The following is a 12,688-nucleotide window of genomic DNA, read 5'->3' on the forward strand; positions in this document are numbered from 1 at the left end:
CACACACGCACACACACACACACGTCGTGTTGCTGGGAGGGGAATCCTAGCTATGGACGCATGCCCCCAAATAGCTAGGTCTGACATCTCACCGTACCGTAACACAAAACCGAAAGGAGTACATCAACCCCCCGGCCTCCTTTGCTTCTGATCAAATGTGGATCGCGTGTGGGCCCACATATGTGTTCTTCTGGCGTTAGATGGGTAAGACCACTTACCAACCACACCTGTGGGTGACCCGATGTGTGTGTGTGTGTGTGTGTGTGTGTGTGTGAAAACGATGTACTATGATATTTAAATAACCAAATCACAAATTTGATGTGGCACATGTGCATCACAAATTAACCAGGCATCCTCGACCCCACGGAGGTTCATCTAGTACGAAGTAGTACTGCCCCCCCACACACACTGTGAGTCGGTGGGAGGGGCCATCTCACCAAGACGTATTGTAAGACCGACCAAGAAGAATCACCACCTTGGTCATATAATCTCTCTTGTTTGTTGGGTCAAAGTCATGCATTGATGTTCCACACATGGCCCCACAAAAATAGGCTAGCTTGTCGCCGATAACCATGCGAGGGAGTGCCTGAAGACAACCACTTTGTGCATGTGGCCCAAACATATGTATGAAGTGTCATGTGGTGTTTGAATATAGCCAATGCACAACTTTGATGTGGCCGCGTGCTTTTGGAACCGAAAAGTACCCACACGAAGCAAGGGTTCATGACGCGTAGTACACTATATATATAGGGATTCATGTGTATGCGAGCCCTCGAGCTTAGGTCTCGAATCTCACCATGAGCGATGTACGGCTATACGGTAACACGAACCAAGAGAAGAAGAATCCACCCTGGTAACCTCTCTCGCGTTGTTGGTCGAAGTGATGGACGTCCACGCGGGCCCACGAATATATAGGCCGTCGATGATAACCAAGCGAGGGAGAGTGTCCAAAGACAACCGCTGCAAGTATGTGCCCCAAACATATGTATGGACATGTGTGATGCATGCATATATGTTTGAATACCAAAAGCACAATGTTTTGATGTGGCGCATGCATGCGTCGAAAAACGCACAGTCCCAACACAGATCTGGTTCATGATGCGTCGTGTGCTCGCCCCCCCCCCCACTTCGAACCGGTGGGAGGGATTCATGCGTACACATGCGCGCGAAGTATATTTTCATGTACCGAAACGTATAAAACGAACCAAAATTTAATCCCCTCTGAATTATAAGTCAAATTAACCTCTATTGTTGTCGGTCGAAGTGATTGACCACAGAGATGGACTAAGCATCTCACCGATAACCCCGTGAGTGAGTGCTAGGGGACAACCGCCATCGCTTGCTTGTGGGCCAAACACATGTATGGAGATGTGTGGTTGTGATGTTTGAATACCTAATATATATGCAGAACTTTGATGTGGCACCTGCCTCGGAAACCAGTCCCCCACACGAACCGAGGTTCATGACACATAGTGTATATATGTTGCCCCTCCCCTCTTTGACGTGTAATATATATACTCCTACGTACCGTAACACAACCTGAAAATAATCCTCCTTGTTCGTCAAGTTACCTTTCTCGTTGTGTCATATATTAGATGGACGACGACCTCACGGGCCCATGGAGGGGTAGCCACAGGTTAATGAGTGACAAACATCATCTGCACGTGGCCCAATGTGTTGGTGATGTTTTTAATACCCAATATGCACAATTTCTTTTTGGCACCTGCCTCGAAAACCGAAAAGTCCCCACACGGAGTGAGATCGATTCATGATGTGTGTGTAGTATATAGGTGCTGCCCCGGCCCCCTCCTTCCCTCTTCGACGCGTACTATATACTCCTACCGCAACACAACCCCAAAAGAAACCTCCTTGCTGGGTTAAAGTGATGGAGGACAACCTCGCGGGCCCATAGATGGAAGCATCACACGCGAGTGTCCGTCCTATATGATGTGTAGTATTGCCCCCGGCCACCCTCTTCAATGCGTACTATATATATACTCCTACCATAAATATAACAAAAACCAAAAAAATGACCATCCTTGTTGGTCAAATTAACCTCTCTCATCGCATGTCATAGTGCTGGACGGCGACCTCGCCGGCCCACGCGAGTGAGTGTCCTAGGACCACCGCGTGCATGTGGCCCAAAGATGCATGTCAAACGTTTTCTACAGCTGACATGCGACCAAAGGAGTTTAGTGTTGAAAATTGAAAAAAATAGATAACATCTGTCCATTTTTTATACATTGATTGATTTCCCAGGGATTTAAATGTGCAAAAATCAAATTTAATCTACATGAGAGCCGTGATAGTGCACGAAAATGGATTGCAAAATCATATGTGTACGTGTCCCTAGGTGCATGTTTAGTCCCCATGCAAGAAATTTCCAACATCTAGAATCTTGATTTTAAAATCCAATAAATCCAAAACTAAGTTGAAATTCATGAAACTTATCGTGGTGTCATATGGACACCAATAGACTGTGATATTTGTTTTTCAAATTTGAGACAAGTTTTGATATAATATTCTTACATACAGGAAATTATAATTAATTATCAACCCAATATCGCAAACAAACTCTTTATTCGAACTGTGTGCGTTAGACCAACAATGTAAGTGTCGTGCTTCGGTTAAGCAATAAAGCGGCAGAATTAATCATCAAAAAGGAAAAATCAATATACTACATGCTGCGCACACGTCCCATGTGCCGTACGAGCATGCGTGACTTGACGAGACGCATGCTAGCAAGTAGACTGGGAGGCCGAGGCATGCGTGTGTTTGCTACGCACTCACCATGGGGCGTGCTAGTAGCTGTGTGAAATGACGGTAGCGTGCCAGCAGCCCGCTACGCAGGCTCATCGGGAGGCGAGCTAGCCCTTTGACCGCCGCCCACCTTGCTCCCACTGCTCCATATTAATGGCACGCCTGATCCGCTGGTCATAATAGGCGGCCGCACACCCCGTCCACAGTTGTCACCGCCGCACGGAGTGTATTAGGATTTTGCCGAAGGACACCATTAGTGGGAGTGGCGACGCCGGGGTTGGTGAAGCACCCGTGCAATGCATGAAGCTGGGCGTAGAGGTTCCTGTCACCGCCGATGAGGTCTCGCATGGGCAACAGCGCGACCTTGACTTCGTCGCCTGCTACTTCTTGAGCTTGCGCTGGTTTTTTCCTTGAAGAGGAAGGGGTGTGCAGCAAAGTAGAGACAAGTATTTCCCTCAGTTTGAGAACCAAGGTATCAATCTAGTAGGAGAAGAACGCACAAATCACCAATACCTGCACAAACAATCAAACAACTTGCACCCAACACGATAAAGGGGTTGTCAATCCCTTCACAGTTACTTGCAAAAGTGAGATCTGATAGAGAGAAACAAAAGATAAAATAAATTTTTTGGGGTTTTTTGGTTTATAGATCTGAAAATAAAAGATTAAAAAATAGTAGACCGGAAACTAATATGATGGAAAATAGTAGATCGGGAACTAATATGATGGAAAATAGACCTGGGGGCCATAGATTTCACTAGAGGCTTCTCTCATGAAGGCAAATAATATGGTGGGTGAACAAATTACTATCGAGCAATTGATAGAAAAGCGCAATGTTATGACGATATCCAAGGCAATGATTATGCAATATAGGCATCACGTCCATATCAAGTAGAGTGACTCCTGGCTGCATCTACTACTATTACTCCACACATCGACCGACTCCTTCCTGCATCTAGAGTATTAAGTTCATAAAGAACAGAGTAACATATTAAGTAAGATGACATGATGTAGAGGAATAAACTCAAGTAATATGATATACACCCCATCTTTTTATCCTCGATGGAAATAATACAATACGTGCCTCGCTACCCCTACTTGTCACTGGTGAGGACACCGTAAGATTGAACCAAAAGCTAAGCCAGCACCGGCGCTTTGTAGCGAAAAAGCCCCATCAAAGTACATGATCCAGTCGCGGCTCATTTCCTTGCCGAGGAGAGTGGTCTCTTGTACCTCTTCGTCAGGCATCGAGGTCCATTCCGCAATGAACTCCGCCAAGACTATGCTCTGAATCGTCGAGGTGCTTTCGAACTTTAAACCAAAACTTGATAGCTCCAGGGCCCATTCCACGATCCTCCCCGTTGCATCTGGGTTATGCAGTATCCGTTGCAATGGGAGGTGGGTGACCATGGTGATCTCGTGCACTTGGAAGTAATGACGTAGCTTCCTCGAGGCCATAAGGAGGCCGAAGAGCAATTTTTGCACACCTGAGTACCTCGACCTAGCCCCCTACAAGAGGAAGCTGATGAAGTAAACTGGGTGCTGCACCATTTTCTTCTTCTCGCCACTACACTCAGTCACGCGGGCCCTGTCGCACTGGCGTGAGCCTCTGCCGGGGACTCAGTCTTGCCGGGACCGAGCCTTGCCGGGGAGGTTTCCGACTCGCCATCCGTTGACTCTGCCGCTGTCGCTGCCTTTTCGTCGACCTCTCTCTGTGCCACTAGTGCGGCGCTAACCACCTGATTCGTTGCCGCTAGGTACAGCAGCAACGGTTCTTGTGGTTTGGGCGCAACTAGCACTGGGGTAGAGGAGAGGTACTTCTTCAAATCCTGCAGCGCTGCTTCGGCCTCCGGGGTCCACTCCATTGAGCCCGTCTTCTTCAAGATCTTGAAAAAGGTAAGGGCACGCTCCGTGGACTTGGAGATGAATTTGCTCATGGAGGCAACGCAGCCAGTGAGCCGACGCACGTCCTTGATCCGTTTAGGTGCCTCAATCTGCTCGATGGCCTTGATCTTATCTGGGTTTGCCTCAATCCCGCGCTGCGACACAAAGAACCCGAGAAGCTTGCCAGACGGGACACCGAAGACACACTTCTTAGGGTTCAACTTGAGGTTGATCTTGCGCAGGTTTGCGAATGTTTCCTCTAGATCTTGCACAAGTGTTGCTTTGTCCTTGGTTTTGACCATTATGTCATACATATAGGCTTCCATATTTCTATGTAGCTGGGGTTCAAAACCAATTTGGATTGCTCTTGCAAAGGTTGAGCCAGCACTCTTCAACCCGAAAGGCATCCATAAAAAGCAATACGTACCACATGAGGTGATGAATGTTGTCTTCTCCTCGTCTTCTTTCGTCATGAAGATCTGGTGGTACCTTGAGTAGGCGTCGAGGAATGATAACAGGTCACACCCAGTCGTGGAGTCGACAATCTGGTCGATGCGCGGTAACAGTAAGGGATCCTTTGGACAAGCTTTATTGATGTCTATGTAATCGAGACACAATCTCCACTTCCCATTTGCCTTGCGCGCCAGTACCGGGTTGGCCAACCACGTAGGATGGAGCACCCCCCTTACCAAGCCTGCCACCTCTAGTTTTCTGATCTCCTCCGTGATAAACTCATGCCTTTCCAGATCTTGCTTCCTGACCTTCTGCTTGACGGGCCGTGCGTGAGGACAGACAGCAAGATGGTGCTCAATCACTTCACTGGGAACGCCGGGGATGTCGGAGGCCTGCCATGCAAACACATCGACATTTGCCCGCAGGAAAGTGATGTGCTCGCTTTCCTATTTGCTGTTGAGGGTGGAGATTATGGTAAAAGCTCCCCCCGTGCCGTCCTTGACGGGCACCTTCTTGGTCTCTAGTGGTGCAGCTCTGGACTTCTTGCTCTTGCCGGTGGAGCTCTCTGGCACGTCCTCAATGGGAGCATGACTTCCTGAAGAGGTGCGCTTGCCGGAGTGGGTGCGAGGGGTCTCACCGGTCTTTTTCCCTCCCGGGGCTCCGTCGGCAGGAGCAGGTGCCTTGGCGGCAGCTGCTGCAACTGCTTCTCGGTAGAAGGTCGATGCAAATCAACGCGTCTTTCTTGTCGGAGGGGACGGTGATGGTGTTCATCGGCCCGGGCATTTTCAGTGTGTTGTAGGCGTAATGTGAAGCCGCCATGAACTTGGCTAGTGCCGGGCGGCCGAGGATCCCGTTGTAGGGCAAGGGGATCTCAGCTACATCAAAGACAATCTTCTCCGTCATGTGGTTCAGCTCGCCTCCGAACGTCACGGGCAGCGTGACCTTTCCCTTCGGCTGGCTCCTCCCCGGGTTGACCCCTTGGAACGTGCCCGTCTCCTCGAGGTCTCCATCAGGGATCTGCAGCCTCTTGATCACAACATTCGAGATCAACTTCAGACCGGCCCCGCCGTCAACCAGCATCTTCGTCACCTTGAGATTGCGGATTGTTGGTGAGACCAACAACGGCAAGCACCCGACCGCGGTAGTGCGGTCAGGATGGTCCTCGCTGTCGAAGATGATAGGCGTGCTGGACCACTTTAGCTGCTTCCGCGCGTCGAACGACGGCTCCACCGCTGTGATCTCACCCGCCCACTGCTTGAGCTGTCGGTGGGATGTCTGCAGCGAGGCGCCACCATCGACACACATGGCTTCTGTGGCCTTCTGGAACTCGTGGTCGCCGGACTAATTGTCCTCGTCATGATCATCGTCTTCCTGCTTCTTGTCGCTGCCCCGACCGGGCCTCTCCTGCTGATTATCTTTGCCGCGGCGGCCTCCTTGGCCGCCACACTTCTTGTCGGATGCCTCGGCGCCCTCTTGGCCCTTCTCCTTGTCCCGCCACCCATACTCGGCTTTCTGCTTCTCAGCGGGCAGCTCCACTTGCCGGCAGTTCTGGAGGTCATGGCCCTTGGTGCGGTGGATCTTGCAATACTGCTTGTCGGAGCCCCCGGCTTATCGGCAGCCGCCAAGGCCCGGCAAGCGGCACACCAGGCAACCTTCTTGCCGGGGTCACTCGCCTTGGGTTTCTTGGTGGCGCCGGTGTCGTCGGACCCTTCGATGGCAAGCATGGTCTTGCCCTTGTGCTTCCTGTTACGGCGCCGACCCTTCTTCGCCGGCGTGGCGGTATCATGCGTGGAGTCGGTTTCCGCACCGGCGTCTTCCCGGGGTATTTCCTCCCCTCTTCAGCGCGAGCGCACCGATCGGCCAGAACATAAAGTTCGGCCACATCCTTGACCTTGTTCATCGCCAGCTCCTCACGCATCTTACGATTGCGCACATTCTGATGGAACGCACTGATCATGGCGGTAGGATGAACGTCGGGGATGTTGTACTGCACTCGGCTGAACCTTTGGATGTACTTGTGCAAGTTTTCTCCTTCCTTCTGTGGGATGATATGTAAATCACTCGCCTGGCCATGAGCTTGGTGGCCTCCTGTAAAGGTGCCAACAAACTCATGACATAGATCCACCCAAGAAGAAATGGAGTCCACTGGCAAGTGCATCAACCATGACATAACATTGGGTTTGAGTGCCAACAGGAAGTAATTGGCAAGCACCTTATCGTCGCGGGCCCCAGCAGCTTGCATCGCGATGGTCTAGACGCTGAGGAACTCCGATGGGTGAGTCTTGCCGTTGTACTTCTCACCAACGCCGGGCTTGAATATGCGGTGGGAGGGCCACTGGAACTGCCGCAGCTCATGGGTGGAAGCCGGACAACCCACCTCCTAGAGTAGGCCACCATAGCCTCCCAGTGCTGGGTGGTCCGTAGTGGGCCCTGCCCGCCTGTCTGACTGGTGGCGCGTGTCACGCCGACGCTCGATGGTGGTTCAAGCGTCTTCATGAGCTCGCTCCCAAAGAACTTGACGCTGGTCGCGGTGGGTTCGCGGGTCGGACGACGCTATGGAGATATCATCACGAGCGTCGTCGCGATGGACCGACACCCGCGATGGCCGGGATGGAGGAGGGGAGTGCACCATGGCTGCATCGCCTTCGGCCCAACCTCCGCTGGCATGTGGTGGCCCGACGGAGCGACGGCCTACGGGTCCCGCCGGCCGCAACTCGTCGTTGTTAGCGATGCCAACGAGGCTCTGGACGGTGGCCCTCCATTCATCAAGCTTCTCCGCAGCGGGAGGAAAGTCGAGGAGCACCTGCGCGCGTGCTAGGGCTTCTGCCGGCGTGGACGGCGGCGAAATCTGTGTGGACCGTGATGCGCTTCGACTTCTAACCGCGTTAGAAGGAGCCCTATCACGACCTCGCAGTTGTCTGCCACCTCCGCCAGCATCTCGGCGCGCATGCCGGCCCTCCTCATCATGTGAAGGGCGCATGGGGCTCTTCCCAGGGCGGCGCCCAGGGTCACCAGCAGGGCGGCACTGCTCATCGCGCACGACCTGAGAAGAGCGCGCCGTGGGCGCCGGTGTTGGCGTCTTGGAGGTCGCAGTGCCACCGTCTGGCGGCACGATGACGCCCCCCGCGCCACTTGCGGGGGGCCCGACTCCGTCTCTGGAACCCGCAACGCGTGGCTCGTCGCCTAGCGTACGAACGATGCCGCTCACCAGGCCTGGACTGCCAGGCTGATGTGGATGTTCACGGGCTGCGCCACGGGTTCTCTCCACGATGGCCCGTTACTGGTCCGCACCTTTACTGGCAGTCAGTGTGTGCTCCTGCTCGTTTGTTAGATTAGGTTCTGTAGCGATCGTTCGTTCGATAGTTTTTTCTTGTTAGTTTAATTTTCGGCCAGGGACCTATCCGTGAATAGCTTCTTCGCAGATTAGCCCCTGATCTTTAAACCCTCATAACTTTTAGCTCGTTTGTCCAAATTAGACAAAACCAACGCCTAAATCTTCAAAGTGATCCCCTCTATCCAGTAAACTAACTTGAACATGATTTTGATAATGTAAAATTTGAGTTTAGTTCAGATTAGAATTTGATCTTGTTTTGTTCATATCTTGAGTTTCGTAGCTCCGTTTGAGTTGATTCTTTTTGCAAATCATAGCTAATCACATGTACCTACTGTTAAGACCTAACCCACATAAATATAATGTTGTTAATTTTTTCTGTTTGGATTAGTTATTTGCTTGTTTCGAGTATTATTTGGATCTTTTCTTCGTTTTCTGTTTGCATCGTTTGCTTGAGTGCTTATGTATGCTATTGTTTGTCTATGCTAGATTTTCTGGAATGCGAAGCTTGTTACTACGAATCTCTAGAGTTTACGGATCGTTAGCAAGACAAGTTACACTTTGATCATACTCTTCAATACCCAGTGTTTACTATGCATTAGTTTTGCCCCTCAAATATTTGCATGAGTAAGATTGGGAACATGTGGATTTGGTTGTAGTACTTGAGGTAGGAACCTATTACCTTTGATCATCTCGGGAATATACATTATGCTCATATATTGCTAGCCATGCTCGTAGACGGGGATTGGCTCGTGATATTCATGGAAGTTGTGAGAGATAATAATTTTGGACAACTTTAAGGTGGCAACTTTAATACACATCTGGGTGGATTGGTTGGGGCACCTGGAGAAACCAGAGCTTGCCCATGGGAATCCCGGAGTACCCGTGTGATTTTCCCTCGGTTCGCCACCAAGGCTCAAAGGGATCATATGATATTTCATGCCTAGAAACTTCCGTGTGCAGTCACAAGCCATTATGGGCTTTGGCATAGTTGAGTAAGTTGTGTGAGCTCTTGAAGAGGTGGACTAGCAAATGTAGGGGAAAGTAGGTGTACCGGTCTACCCAGAGTAGACAGTTAATGCTTCACAAAGACTATGTCTCGATCTTCCGATCATGGATGCGGTCGAGTCTTGTGGGGAAAAGTGCGCAACCTCTGCAGAGTGTATAAAGTAATCATGATTAGCCGTGTCCCCGGTTATGGACAATTTGAGTATCTAGAAGTGGATATTATTTGTTGATCTCGTCACTCTTTAATTAATGAATTGGGTTTTAATGATGATATTTGGTTAATGTTGGGATTTGAGTTGGAGGAACCTTCTCAATCATTGGTATAAACTTTGTAGTAAATGAAATTTATTCCTTTGTTGTAGGAAAAAATTAGCTTTATGCAAAATAATAAACTTAGAGCCTCCACCAGCCAGATATGCATATAGATATAGTTTCTTGCATTCATTTGCTCTATAATGTAACTCTGCCAGCGTATTCCATGTGCTAACCTACACGGCTGCAACGTCTCATGTTGCAGACTTTACCGATGAAGAATAAGGTGCGATAGGTCATTGTCATGCACTTAGCTATGCCGTTAGAGTTGATGGACTCATTTATCTTTGAAGCTTCTGCAGTTATTTTGTTTAGATGGCCTTCAGCCATATTATTCGTGTAATAAATACTCTTTATGAGGACCTTGATGTAATAAGTGTGTGACTGAACTATGTTATAATTCCTCGAATATTGTGTGTGTCAGCATACCGGTCCAGGGATGACACTTAAGCACAGAGACTTCGGTCCATTGGGATCGTGGTCGCTACAAGATGGTATCAGAGCACACGCTGACTGTAGGACACGACCACTAGGAAAAGCCACAAGATACTCTTCTCTGCCCGGGAACAAGTTCACTCAGCTGGATGACGACACCCCTTTCGCACGCCACTTGAAGGAGACCACAAAGTACCTGAACATCGGACTACCAAGCTTCACTGGAACCTTCACTGCAACTTTACCAGAAGAGGAGCATTGGAGGATCAAAGTTCGTGTACCTAGGAGGACATTTTCGCCAACAACCGAGCCCATTGAGTTTACTTTGGATGCACCAACTTGGAGCTTAGGAAATAGCATGGCAGCCCACATGACTTTTGGACGCATTTGTGAGGTGTACCACAAGGAGCTTGAAGACACCGTCTATCAGATATGTGGACACCGAGATGAGCAATGGGAGATGATTCGTACCAGGAAGGATGGATCAATTGCAGCGTACATTCAGGAGATGGATCAACACATTCTTCAATATGAGAACCAGATGTGCGCTATCATGAAGAAGATCAAGAATGTGATGAAGAGGAATATCGAGCTAGAAGAGGAACTCAAGTCAACACGCGATGGATATGAAGAAGAGATTGTTGTGCTACTGGAGAAGCATGAAGATCTGAAGAAGAAGTTAGGAATACCCGTGGTGAAACCAAAGTAAGAACCTGAAGTGGATATTTGTTCGGAGTACTACATCATATTGGATGACACCGACACCGACAACAATGATGATGTTGACAGTGATGATGATTATGAAGACGAAGCTGGAGCTGATATTAGGGAGTCTTCCACCGATCAAAACTTCTAGACGACCACCATGTTACTAGTAGAATCTTCTAAGTAGTTAGGATCGATCGATTTATAATAGTAGTTTAGATCATTTGTGTGAACCTTGTTTGATATTGAGTGGTGTGAATTGAATGTATTTGCCTCATATGCATATGGGTAGTGAAATCTCTCATAGACCTTATTCTATTCTGTTTTCTCACCCCTCTAACCCATCAGATGCCTTCGAGACGTGACCCCGGATTCACTTTCCCGCCTGAGCTCACCCCATTGATCCAATAGCAGAATGCCTTGATGCAGATGATGATCCAGAACCAAGGCAACAACAACAACAACAACAACAACAACAACAACAACAACAACAACAACAACAACAACAACAACAACCCACCGCCACCACCCCTGTTCACAACCTAGCCCATTTTCTGTGGTTGAATCTGCCAGTGTTTTCTAGCAGCACCGAGCCGATTGTTGCAGATGATTGGCTCCGCAAGATAGGGAGGGATCTGACCACTGCTGGATGCGTGAATGCGGAGAGAGTGCACTTTGCCGCACATCAGCTTGATGGACCCACAACCTCTTGGTAGGAGAATTTCACCACCACTTACCCCATTGATACAGTAACATGGGATCAGTTTCAGCAGGCCTTCCACACCGGACATGTTTCAGTTGGAGCCATGAGTTTGAGGAAGCGTGTGTTCCGCAAATTACGCCAAGGGAGTCATACAATGGGGTAGTATGGGGATGAGTTCAGTAAGTTAGCATGCTATGCCCCAGATGATGTGGCTAATGATGCCGCGAAGCAGGGGAAGTTTCTTGAGGTACTCAATGATGAGCTGAGTATGCAATTGATGGTGGCAACCTTCAACAACTACCAGGAGCTGGTAAACAGGGCCCTCATGATTGAAGGCAAGCAGCAGAAGATAGATAACCGCAAGAGGAAGTATGCACAGGGGAAGAATAATTCTGGAGCTCAGCAAAAGCCTTGCTATTCCCCGTACTCGGGAGGACACACTCATCACAACCATGGAGGGCATAACAATGGAGGACATTCACACAATGGAGGAAGTTCACACAACCACAGTGGCCCTAAGAATGGTAATGGGAATGGGGGTAGCAACAGTCAGAGCCGTTCCAACCCTGCGACACCCGCCAAGAAGGATCTAAGTCACATTACTTGTGTCAAGTGCGGGAAGACTGGACACTACGCCACTGAATGTTCTGAAGCAAAGAGTGGAAATGGTAATGGAATTTCTAGAAAGAAGCCCAACCCTTTCACCAGAGGTCAGGTGAACCACGTCAGTGTGGAGGAGATTGAGGAGCAGCCCGGCGTAGTTGTCAGTATGTTTTTGATTAATGCATTTACAACACTTGTTCTTTTTGACATTGGTGCATCTCATTCATTCATATGAAGGGGATTCGTGGATAAGTTTAAGTTGCCAGCAGTAGCCCTAAAGTCACCTATGTTAGTAAGTTCCCCAGGAGCAGAGTACATGGCTAGTCGGGGATGTTACCAGTTGCCAATAACCATAGGTAGACATGTTTTCCCCATCGACCTTATTGTCCTGGAGTCACAAGGATTGGACATGATCCTAGGCATGGAATGGCTATCCAAGTTTGAGGGAAACATCGATTGTGCTAGTAAATCGATTCTTCTCACCACCTTAGAGG

This window comes from Triticum aestivum, chromosome 4B, assembly GCF_018294505.1.
Source record: "Triticum aestivum cultivar Chinese Spring chromosome 4B, IWGSC CS RefSeq v2.1, whole genome shotgun sequence".
Taxonomy (NCBI): Eukaryota; Viridiplantae; Streptophyta; class Magnoliopsida; order Poales; family Poaceae; genus Triticum; species Triticum aestivum.